Genomic DNA, 12,323 nt, shown 5'->3' on the forward strand with positions numbered 1-12,323 from the left:
GCAGGGGATGTAAATGAGACTAAACAGTGCCTGTGGCGGATGCTGCTTCCCAACCAATTAGAAGCGCGCGAGTGGAAACATCCACACCAGGTGTTCGTAAGACAGTCTCTCCCTCCCCGCCCCCGCCCCCGCCCCCGTGTGTGACTGGAGGATGTTGGGGAAATTGGGTGAAAGATATTGGGTGACGGGGAGAGAGAAGAAGAAGTTGCTACAGATTAATATCAAATATCAGTTGTTCAGGTTGTCAACACATTTCCCTGGAATGAGAGGAACACTTCAGAAACTGAAAAGGTAGTGTGTGCCCTTTGCGCTGTTTGAGTGAGCGCTGCGGTGGGAGCTGTCCAAAGTGCTGATGTCCGCCGCCCTGGTGGAGGCTGGCTGCCTCCATCCACTCACCTCAGTCCAAAGAGACGGTTCATCCTACCTGGTGTTAGTCACAGTGTTGCATATGTAGTTCCTGTTTTCTGTAGTAACTGTGGCACTGGGTCCCTCCTGAGTTTTGAGTGACTCAATCTGTGACTTCGTTTACAGCTACAGATTCCTCACCAGCCCTCAATTTACAAAGATGGATAGCCTCACGTTTATGTCGGGTTTGGGGAACATCTCAACAAAGGAGAACAATACCCTCAAGTTTTAGTCTCTGAATTGTCTGGGCACAGGACGTGCACACGTCTGTGCACGCACATGTATGCTCACACAGCAGCATTCAGAGATAACAGCAGCTGGTCTCACCGGCAGTGCCTGAGCATTTATCTGTGGCCTTTAAACACGCATAGTACGTACACTGTAAGTCCACATAGGTGAACTTCAGTTATACTTACAAAAATTCAACTTTAACTGCTTGTCCAGCTATAGGGAGGAAATGTTTCGTGCTTCTTCAGTGGAAATCTGAGCACTTTCCTTAAGCAAACTTGTGTTGCTGAGATCCAGCCAATAAAGGTGGGAAGCCAAATTTCCTTTAGTCCAGCAGTGTAAAACTTTCTAAAGAGTTTCCAGTATTTACAGTGGTAAGATTCCCAACCCTTTCAGCCTAAATCATGGCCTCAGCCCCCCAAAAGAGCTTTCCTTGTTATTCTCAATAGTGCAGATCGTGAGATAGAGCCTTCTTAGTTCAGAAACTCCCTGTGAGAACAAACTACGGAATTCTCACAGTGTTGTACATTGAATAAGTAAATTCTGCAATCCTAATTTCAGAGGTAAGAGATCCTAAGTCTAGAGACATTACGCAGATCCTGTCATTGACTCCAAATCTACCAGAGTTTGGGGACAGAGACTGTGAATCAGGAGGGCTTGTTCATTGCTTTTGTTTAAAATGCACTGTAGTCTAATTTCCCTGGTGCTCTGATCCCAGAGGATGTTACTCAAAATTACATAGCACTAACTTCACACCCCAACCATCAGCTTCTCTCTCCTAGACTAGTTATTGATGACAAGTCATTTATAACAGCACATGAATGCCCATGGGTGAGTTGCAAAGACTCTATTTAGAAATAATTCAGCTATTATTTTGGGATTTCTCTGTCCCTTTCTCATTCCTTCCCACTTTTTTACGGCAAAGCTGACCTCAGAGAGCTACAGGCTGAAGAGTAAAGCTGCTTATTTTCCATGCTGACATAAGAAGTCCCAACCTCTACCTCATTGAATTAGGTGCTACTTTTATGAGATTTGGGGCAGTGGATGCTGATCTTGAATCCAAGCCATGCCGCCGCCCCACTTTAAGAAAACCTGATTTTTTTTTACATCTAAAATTGTAACAACAGATGAATAAGAAAGAGTTTATATTAAAAATCCTATGCAAGGTTTCAGTCTCTAAATGTCCCTAGCACATTAAGATATGACTCACACAATTATATTTACATAAAATATAGCTTTTCAAAGACCTGTCTAGACTTATAAAGCAAGGTGCAGCATGCTTACCTAGACTTATTCCTCCTTAAAAAGAATCACTTCAGATTTTTAAAATAAATTACCCCCAGACAGTTTCCTGGGGAATGATGTAATAAAAATTGAGAAAAAATATATGGAAAAGGGCTTATAAAAGGTAAAAGCTCTATGTAAATATGCATTACTGTTGTCATTTGTTACTTCTGTAAACTCTCTCTCAGTTCTGAAGTCAGTCCGGCAGAACACTCAATTGCCCAGTAGCCAATGATGTCAAAGTTATCATTGTTTTATAAGGAGATGACCCCCTTTCTTGCTGTCTGTGGATCATTGCCTTTTAGCTTAGTCAGGATATTGCCAAGCAAAGGGCTCTCTTACAGGAGAGAATTAACCTTGCTATCTCTGTTGGGGTCATGTGCATCAGCCTGCATTTCCTTGAGAGTGGGTGGTCTGACACCAGACGACATCATTTTCAAAGGGGCTCATTCTGAGACTTTGGTGTGAGTTGGGTGGTCTCTAAACCGTATTTGGATTCTGTATAGGTTCATGGTTTCTTAGTGGCACAACAGTTTTAAACTCCTGTATCTGAAAGAACATTTCATCAGATCTTGAATCCTTAAATGAGGTCACCTTTGAGATCTTGTAGTCTGTGATCTCCAAGGAAATTGAGGCCCATTTAAATTAGGTCATCTATTCAGGATCACAAACCTAATCAGCACAGGCCTGAGTCTCCCAGACCTCAGCTTACAACACAGGCACATTACCTGAGACCTGGGGTCTTCCCATGTCTCCAGCCAGAAACATTGTCATTGTCCCAGAATCATTCACCCTCAAATCAATTAGCCTAGAAATTAGAAACAATTAGGTCCAGAACCCTTTTCATTATAATATCAAAAAATGAATATTCCAGATTGCTTTCTGTGACAGCTGTTTTGATATTGAACCCTTAATCTTTGTTCTCTGCCACATGCCTACCACATCCTCAGGTCATTGCTGTAGTCCACAACACATGGGAGGCTGCAGACTGGTCCCCTTTCTGCCTTCCTCCTAATGAATCATTTTGGATCTCCCTCCCTCCCCCCTGCCCCACAACGAATACCTCAAAGGCCAAAGTCACGGTCTAAGAAACAACTCTGCATAGTAAAATAAAGCAGCAATGATTTCTAAAAGGTTTTATAAAAGTTTCCACATTGCATTTTCTTGTCCACAGTGCATCTTCTAAGAAGTGTCATTTGATGGTGATGGTGGTGGTGGTGGTGGTGGTGTTATTGTCCACATTTTACAAATAGCAGATTGAGACCAAAGAGGTTAAATGATGTACCCACAGGCACACAGACAGGAAAAAATGACAAGAGACAGGATTCAAACTGGGCCTTTTGGCTCAAACTCCCATTTTCTCCCTCTGCATGGTGCTATCCCTTAGTTTACCCCTTAGCACAAAGGAGAAAAAGAAAAGGAGCAGGCAGGTCACTGTCACCTGCACAGTCATGTAGTCCCCCCTACCTACCAAGTAGAGTCATTAAAAATGAGGGAATGAAAGCTGTTTTCTTCCTCAAAGAGCCTTGTAATCCCCAGGGAGGTTGGCCCAGAAAAAACGCCTGTCAGGGACGGGGGTGTGGGGGAGGTGGCTGTCACTTGTAATTAATGGAGTAGGAAAGCTGTTTCCCTGGTCTCTGAATCCCTTAAACACCACAAGTACAAAGACAGGCAGGAAGCAAGCATCCTACAGCTGAGGTCCCAGCTGAGCACTGCCCTGCCACCCGCGGTCCCTCAATGCACCCGCAGGAGCAGCCCATGGGGCGGAGGCAGCGGAAACAATGGCTTTCCAAGGCCTTCTTGGCACATGGAACGTTCTTGTTAAGAGTGGAGGGCACAATTAAACATCACTAGAGCCAGCTCCCAACTGAGTTGCAAAGAAAGATAGAAACGCACGCACGCACTCACGCACGTACACACATACATGCATGCACACACGCACGGACAAAGACCTACCACACTCACACACTTTCCAGGCTGAAAAGAAAATTAATCAAAAAGCCCAATGAATGCCTGAACTCTATAATTAAGCCCAAATGATCTTTAGATAGAACAGGAGCTGAGTGAAAAAGCTCAGTGAGCAAGCACACAGATATTTTTACCCCAGAGTCTTACTGCCATTAATCTCTTTTGAGATCTTGAGTACATCTGGTCCCCATTTCCCTGGTAGGACATCTCCCTATAGAAGGCTTCCCAGAGAGCTGCCAGTTCAGTGACAGCCAAGGTTATCTCACTATTCCCAAGCACTTCTAGAGAGATTCCTGTGGGGAGATGTGGTGTCATGGATCCCCAGGTCAACCATACGCTTTCCTATAACAGAGCCAATCGCTAGCTCAGTAGACATTGGCATCCAGGATATCCCAACTAAGTATTGCCTGACATAAGACATGGTCAGATCAGTAGACACACTGGGCTGGAGCTGGTGAGTGGACCTTCAGGATCCACCAACTTGGAAATCCAAAACCTCTTTCAGTCCCCATGAAGTAAGGCCTGATCTCTGAGAAGGTTGGGGATCTCTCCACTTTGCCCAGCATTAGCCACTTGGCTGAGAGAGGCCTATACCCAGGCAGAGGCAGAAAAGAAAAACAGGAGAATGCCACATAATCCTGTAGGTAGCTAAAATTCCAAGAGGCCTTTAGGAGGGGACAAGTGGCTACGTGTCAGGACAGGGCCAGATGGAAAATCCCAGCACAACTTGCTGGGATGAAATGGCCACAAAAGGCATCCCAGAACAGCTGCATTTTCCTTGTTTTGTGCTCACATAGGAGACACAGAGGGTGATATATATATATATATATATATATATATATATATATATATATATATATATATATATATATATATATATTCAAATCTTTGCGTGGGTCTCTACTGGCCTGTCTGTTCCTACAGTTTTGGCTAAGACCTTATAGTTTGCAAGATCTGTCATCTTGAAGCAGATAAAATGAGGAAGCACTTCCCCTCTCCCTGTACACACATGACAAACCCCAGGCTATCTCACAGTGGTAGAGGCACTTCCCCTCACCCTGTACACACACGACAAACCCCAGGCTGTCTCACAGTGGTGGAAGTATGAGTGGTTGTGGCTTCTCTCTACATCTGCCTATAGTTACCCCTTTCTCTATGGTCTCTCCTGGACCAGCTGCATAGTTTTCTTTGAGCCTGCCTCAGTCCCTGTCCCATGCCTCATATCATTCCCTTCTCCCAGCTGGGCTGAAGGACGCTCCCTGAGAGAACCTACCCAACTCTTCTTTCCAAGACAAATATGGACCCAGGCCTCTAGGCAGTGGGATACATGGCCAAGCATGGAGCCTCTTTGGCCTCCAGGCCCACGTTTGTCTTCAGCTTAACTAGAAAATGTGGGTTGATCTTTAAAACAGCTGAGTGCTGGTTCAGTAATACCCAGGTAGGGAAGATACATGTGTAATGAACTGCACAGTGCAGAAGAAAGAACCAAGACACAAGCAGGGCCCGGTGCCACACGGGACAGTACTGTGAGATATTTAAATGGTAGTGTCATTGAATCTGGGGCCAGCTGAGGGGCTGGCTGAGGGCCAGCATTACTGGTGCAAGGAGGAGACAAAAAGGAGGGCAGGATGTTTTGCTAGTTGCCAGGCCAGGGTGAAGGTGAGTTAAGCAAAGCACGAGGACATCTAGAATTTAAGAAGGTGCTCACTCGTGGGCCTGTGCGCTTGCATGTCCCCGTAAGAGCAAGCCTTCTTGGTGTTTGCCTTGGTGCCTGGCTTGCCTCCTTCCTCTCTGCCCCACTTCACACCTACCTCTAATTCTCTGCTTTCCACACAGAGGAGCAAAGCAGGGAAGGTATCATAGGAGGTCTCCAAATACTCATTCTTCTAGCAAGTCTTCTATCTACAAGTATCTGCTACCTACTGGGCAAAACAGAATCCTTGCCCTCAGTGGGACAGTGTCCATAGGAAGCTGTAGGAGGCACTCATTTTCCCATTGGGTCATACATTGTGAGGTAGCCCAGGACCTTGCAAAGTGTCTCCAGAGTCATCTCTCTATCCAATGGATGCATCAACCAGTCTACCTCCTTAGAGGGACTGGTATGACCCCTGCCTAGTCCCTAAGGGTAGAGAAAGTGACAAGACAAGACGTCTCAAGCACACTGTTTTAAAGAAAGGCACAGATACCCTGTGGCCCCCATCAGTACACACTCCAGCACTTGAGTTCTCTCTCCATTTACTATAGCCCCTTTGCCCCCACCCTAAAAACCAACTAGAACATTCCACACAGATGTGATCCAATGAAATGTTAATTGTAAAAATAGCAGGAAACATAATACATGCACTTCAGGCTGAGAACTATTTCATTAAACTGGGTTTTGGAAGCAAGACAACCAATTCAATTATTTCCTACTTCACTCCTTCACATAACAGAAACTTTAGAAAGCTATTACTTGTAATTAATTAGAGAAAAAAGGCTATGCACGTGCACATCAGATGAATGGAGATAGAGACACTTCCACACCTCCCTCCTTATGCTTGTATATATGAGTGTACATGCACATAGGCACACACACCCAAAACTAAGAACTTTCTCACCTAAAGAATTCCATGGATTTTGCCAGGTGGTAGTGGTGCATGCCTTTAATCCCAGCACTCAGGAGCCAGAAGCAGGCAGATCTCTTGAGCTCAAGGCCAGCCTGATCTACAGAGTGAGTTCCAGGACAGGCTTCAAAGCTACACAGAGAAACCAAACCCTGTCTCAATAAAATAAAATAAAATAACAAAGATTTCCATGGATCTTCTTAAACAGTCAAAAAAATTCCTAGTCCCAAGAGCCACTAACAAAATCCAAGGATTCCTTCTCTGAGTACATTCATGAAAAGGGAAACAGGACATTTTGTGTAAAAGAATAAACAGCTTTGAAGTCAGTTTAATTATGAGCTTTCTACAGGAAAAAAAATGATCTTGTCTTTTTGCCTTTAGTAAAGTAGATATTTCTACCCAGCCCTCTCTATACCAAACATATTATTCATTGATACAGGGAACTGAGTTCCTGAGGCCTGATTTTGTATTGAAGTCATACTGACCTTCACTTATTTATCTGCAACACAAGAAGGAGGCCCCTTCTCGGTGCCATATGCACCCTACAAAGTGTTTAAGCTTATGAGAGCACACTTAACAGATAGTTCTGGGTTGCTTGTGTCTTGCCTTAGGAAAACTAATGGACAAAAGTAAGCCACACTGTGAAAATATTTTCTATATGAAAATTATGCTGTCTAAAGCATTGCTATTATATAACACATATAATAGAATTAATATACTACTGATATAAGGACTGATATCAATAAATAATATAGAACATGATTATTAAGACAGTCGTGTTAGTGATGTGACTTTTGTTCATGAGCATCTGTGTGATGTGCTCTGTGAAATGAACATCAAGGAGACTGTGAGTTCAGCTTAGGCCTCTGTTCACATATGCTGACCTTGTCCCCAGCCTCCTCCCCTCTCTCACCACACTTGTTCTTCTGTGCCATGCCAGGTATCAAGGGCTGGCAGAGCCTGGCATAATCAGGACCTCTGACCCATTCTGACTAATCACAATCCTGTAGAAATGGGAACTGGCACTTACAGATGCCAAAGAGTATGGCTGCTATTCTGGTGAACAGGGTTCACAGAGGGGTGTTTTCTAAAACATATCATCGGCCAAGTCCCTGCTTGTATGTGAAATGGGTTTATCTTCTAATTTCAGAGCACCAAGACAAGTTTATTTAACCATCTACATAAATGTTTTAGATTTTTCCTCCTAAAACTGAAGCCATATGTGTGTGTGTGTATTTATGTATTTTATATATATATAATCAGAAAAGGCACTGATGTTACTTAATATGAAATCATAAAAACATTTTGCTATAGCAATACTGGAAGCAAGTCCAGCACACACAAAGACTAGACAAGTGGCTGGGGAGATGCTCACTGGGTAACGCGCTTGCTGCACAAGCATGAGGACTTAATATCAGGTCCCAAACACCCACCTAAAACCCAGACATGACAGCATGCATCTATCACCCCAGTGTTGGAGGGGCATGGCAGAGAGGAAGATCACTGACTAGCTTGCTGACTAGTTTAGTTAGACTAGTGAGCTCCAGGCTCAGAGAAAGATTCTGTCTCAAAAAAATAAGATGTAAGCCAGGCGGTGGTGGTGCACGCTTTTAATCCCAGCACTCAGGAAGCAGAGGCAGGTGGATCTCTGTGAGTTCAAGGCTAGTCTGGTCTACAGAGCGAGATCCAGGACAGCCAGGACTGTTACATGGAGAAACCCTGTTTTGAAAACCAAAAAAAAAAAAAAAGGTGTAGAACTACTGAGAAAGACACCCAAAATAGACCTCCAGCCTCTATACTTAACATGCACACACATACACACATGCACATGCATCCACACATATACAACTTACATACTCACATATATAGACATATGCACTCCCACACATGTACATGTACACTCACACACACCAAACAAAAAATTCAGGAAAGAAAATGATTCACAACATTTAATTTTATCTCAGAATCACTCCCTTCATGCATTCAAAAATGCTTTTTGTTTTATTTTTAAAATTGGGTTCACCCACTTCCTTAGGACTTCAGCTGTTACATAAAGCAGTATATACAAGTGTCCACAAAAAAAAAAAAAAAACCCTTGCTATGTATTTTCTTTCTAAAGGAAATTTGACTGACAGCTTCAAGTTGAATGATACAGACACAGTAAAGAAGGATGCTTTGGCAATAATGGCATGGGTCAATGACAGAAATCCTGGTCATGCCAGGGGCTCCAGGCAGTCCAGTTCCTGCAAATCTCTGTGCCAGGGACACTAAGGAGCAGTGTGTGAATTTCCACCTGTTTCTGTAGGATCCTTTTGTGCTTTCCTAATGAACCAAGCACAAATGATTTGGAATCCCTTCATGTTGCTTTAGTTTTTAATCTCTTAAAAGAGAGATGAAAGTTACCGACCTCCTTTGTAGAGAAATGTACAAGATGCCCAAACCTTGGCACAAACTTTAAGCTATTATCCCTTTGAAAATCTACTTACGAAGCTTCAGTTGTGAACATCTGCTTTTAAGGAATGGTGTTTCGGTGGCCACTGTCTTAATGCACACTGTTTGCATGTTTCCGTGTCCACATGCAGGTCTCCTAGTAGAACGAAGCAAGCCCAGCAAGCAGAACCACACGGCAAGACGCTGAGGAGGAGGACATGAGCGCTGGCTGGTGGCTCTAGGAGCTGACGCCCTGGACAGCTGATTTCCTATTTTAAAAGAGTGCCATCTTGCCTGTCTCCACGCCACCCTCCCATCCCGTGACCAGTACCTCCTAGCCCCACCGTGCGCGCGCGTGTCCAGCCAGGCCAGCTGGTTGGCTCACGCGGGAGCTTTGTTGAAGCGAACGTTGTGCCTGCAGCACCTTCTGTGTGTGGAAAGATTGAGTTCCCCCACACCTCCAGCTCATCCCCTCCCTCCACATGAAGCCTCCCAAGGACAAGGCTGGTCATCCTGGACTGAAGAGACCCCTCATGGCCCAGCCCTGGCTCCCAAGCCTGCCTCACCCGACACTTTCGGGTGGGAAATGGAGAATATATATCTCCCCTTCTCCTCTCTCTTCTCTATGTGGATAGCCAATGTCAACCATCCCCTGAGGTTTCTCTAAGGTCTTTGGAAGACAACGGTTTGCCCTACCATGGACAGGCTTGGTGCCTTCAGATGACCAAGAGCAGCATTTATATCACCAGGATCAGTGGAGTGAGAGCAGAACTTCCCCCACCAGGGCAAAAGTGTATATGTTGTTTTATTGATTGTTTTATTCATTGGCATACTCACCAATTTATCATTTATTTATTTATTTATTTATTTATTTATTTATTTATTTATTTATGGAATCTGTATTTATTATACATCAGAAAATCTACTTCCATCTTTCAAACGTTAGCCCCAAATTTATCTTCTTGGCCCCCACAGAGCACAGTAAATGATTCCTCTTTGAAGCCACAAAAAAAAAGAGGGAAATTCTTCTCCCTAGTCCCAAATACTTCCACCCCAGCCAGATTTTCAACCAGAAATGGGATCAGAAACTACCAGCCACACAAATCAGCACAGGCCCAGTATCCAGGCAGAAACCTGGAGTCTTCCAACCCCTGATTTTGCACTATTTTCTCTTCCACACCTTCACAAACTCATGCAAGACCGACCAGCTGACTCCAGCCCGACTGTTAAGAGTGGACTTCTCATTCTGCTCTGGGGCAGAATGCTTGGCACCAGATGCACATTAGAATCAATGTCAGGAGCTTGAAACCACATGCCTGGTTTCCATCTCAGTGTATCCATAGCAGAGTCTCCAAAGGGCTGGCAGCAGAGGTCTTTTTAGTAACCCAGATGATTCTAACTTGTAAATGCAGTTGATAAAAAAGAAAAAAAACCCTTCTACATCCCCATCGACCTCCAAGATCCCTTCCTCCTTTGGTTCACAAGCTTCTTCTGGAGTCCCCATTCCTCCAATTCCTTTTCCTCACTAAACCTTCCTCCATCGGCACCTTCAACCTGAGCAGACCCAAAGAGGTGATTGGTCCTAAGAGTGACTCCTGAAGCTGATGCCTGCCCTTGCCTAGCTCTAGAAGCAAAAGCTTTCCCCTTGCCTACGTTCACCTTCCATCTGCACTCCCCCCCTCCACATGCCTCCCTCCAAGAGTCTGAAGGTTACATGGCCATTCCCATCTCAGCATCCTAATTTTAAGGCAAAGCTCATTTCAGTCTTTATAACCCAGGGGTTGGCTGTTTCTGCAGTGCAACATGAATTACCTGAGGGCCCACTGGTAACAGGAAAGGGCCATCCATAACAGAAAAGGACTATCCCCCCAACAGTCCTTTACCCAGTGACCTAACAGCAGCCCCCACTCTGGCATCCAGATCACAGATGACTAGAGGAGACTTCTCACCCCTCATGTTGACAAACAAGTTCTCAAACAATGAATATAAGTGAAGGGGTGTGTGTGTGTGTGTGTGTGTGTGTGTGTGTGTGTGTGTGTACTGCCTTCATCTAAACAGGCATCTATGGAGATGCTGAACTTCAACTTTACAGTATGGACCTTTACCTGAAAACGATCAAGAACTTGTGCTGTCCTGCACTCAGTGGATTCACTGTGCTCCTTTCCTCAAGGGCCCAAGTGAACTCCAGAGTTGCGGTCCCTGCAGAACAATGTAATGTCTAGGAACTGTTGGGTGTGTTAGAGAGAGTGTGTATGTTGTATGCACAATACAGTGCCCCAGCATAGTAAGAGTTCATTTTCCTACCCACCCCCCTCCGGCATCTAAGCAGGTTCCCAGAGCAAGTAGACTTCTCCTGCATTCATAGCACCATGCCTTCTTGCCCCATTTAATCAGACTGTCCTGCACCAAGTCCCATCTCTCAGGGTCCTGCTCTCTGATAGGCAACAGTTCAGTCAGTGGGTGCTAAAGAGTTGAGTGTTACACTTCTTAGGTGACATTTACCTTTTAATTGGGGCTATAGACAATGCCTTAATCTGAAGGAATAGCTTGAATGCTGGGAATTTCAGGTGCAGAAGTGGGCCAGTAAGAGAGATTATTTTTTTCTCAGGAGGGCATTTTAGAGCCTCCCCTCCCCCATACGTATCTCTAAAGTCAGCTCATAAGTACATGAGCTTGAGCAAGCACACTTACCTACATCCACATCCCATAATTTTGAAATACCTCCCTTGCATTGGCCCCATCTTTAAAAATAAAAAAAAAAATTAAAAAGGAACCAGCTAAATTAATTTAAACCTCATTGGGAAATGCAGCCTATTTTTTCACCGGCCACCAGCCATCTGGTCTACCCCACCCTGTTCCATTTCCTTTCTGCTCCTTCTCTTTTCAGCTACTGGCCTATCAGTTAATTTATGTGTACGTGTCCTCTTTGCTCTCTCCTTGCTTCCCCCCAAATGTATTTTCCTCCCTTAAAATTGTGTTGGTTTTGGTGTTGTCAAGGACAGAAGTGGAGGCTAAGAGCATGAGCATGTATGTGTGTCACCGAAGACAGAGAAGCCAGGTATTCTGCTGCAGTTTGAAGAATAATGCCACAAAGGAAGAGATGAAAGCTGGCTCTGCAGAGTGCCTTAAAAAAATGACTTTAATTAGGAAATTCTGAGTTGTCAGTCTTTGGATGTTACATAAACTCAAATGGATGTTGCATTTCACTTCTCTGGGATTTAAAAAAGTTAAATACAGTATGTATTCAACAATGACAACAAGCATATTTTCTCTTTAATTTGGTCCTTAAAGATGTAGCACTGAGGAGGTGGGGATTTGAGGGCTAGGGAGATGGCTCAGGGGTTAAGAGCACTTGATGCTCTTCAAGGGGACTGGAGTTCAGTTCCCAGCACCCATGTTAGGTGG

The 12,323-nt window shown here is 44.3% G+C and overlaps 1 long non-coding RNA gene across 1 annotated transcript; it reads left to right on the top strand.

Annotated features, from left to right (window-relative positions):
* Positions 1 to 100: 100 nt before the first annotated feature.
* Positions 101 to 11,688, top strand: LOC128109929 (uncharacterized). The gene is made up of 2 exons (XR_008217967.1): positions 101 to 291; positions 9,071 to 11,688. It is a non-coding gene; the product is annotated as an uncharacterized LOC128109929 (long non-coding RNA).
* The last annotated feature ends 635 nt before the right edge of the window (positions 11,689 to 12,323 follow it).

Source organism: Peromyscus californicus, unplaced genomic scaffold (assembly GCF_007827085.1).
Source record: "Peromyscus californicus insignis strain IS unplaced genomic scaffold, ASM782708v3 Scaffold_14__1_contigs__length_90479793_seg_2, whole genome shotgun sequence".
Taxonomy (NCBI): domain Eukaryota; kingdom Metazoa; phylum Chordata; class Mammalia; order Rodentia; family Cricetidae; genus Peromyscus; species Peromyscus californicus.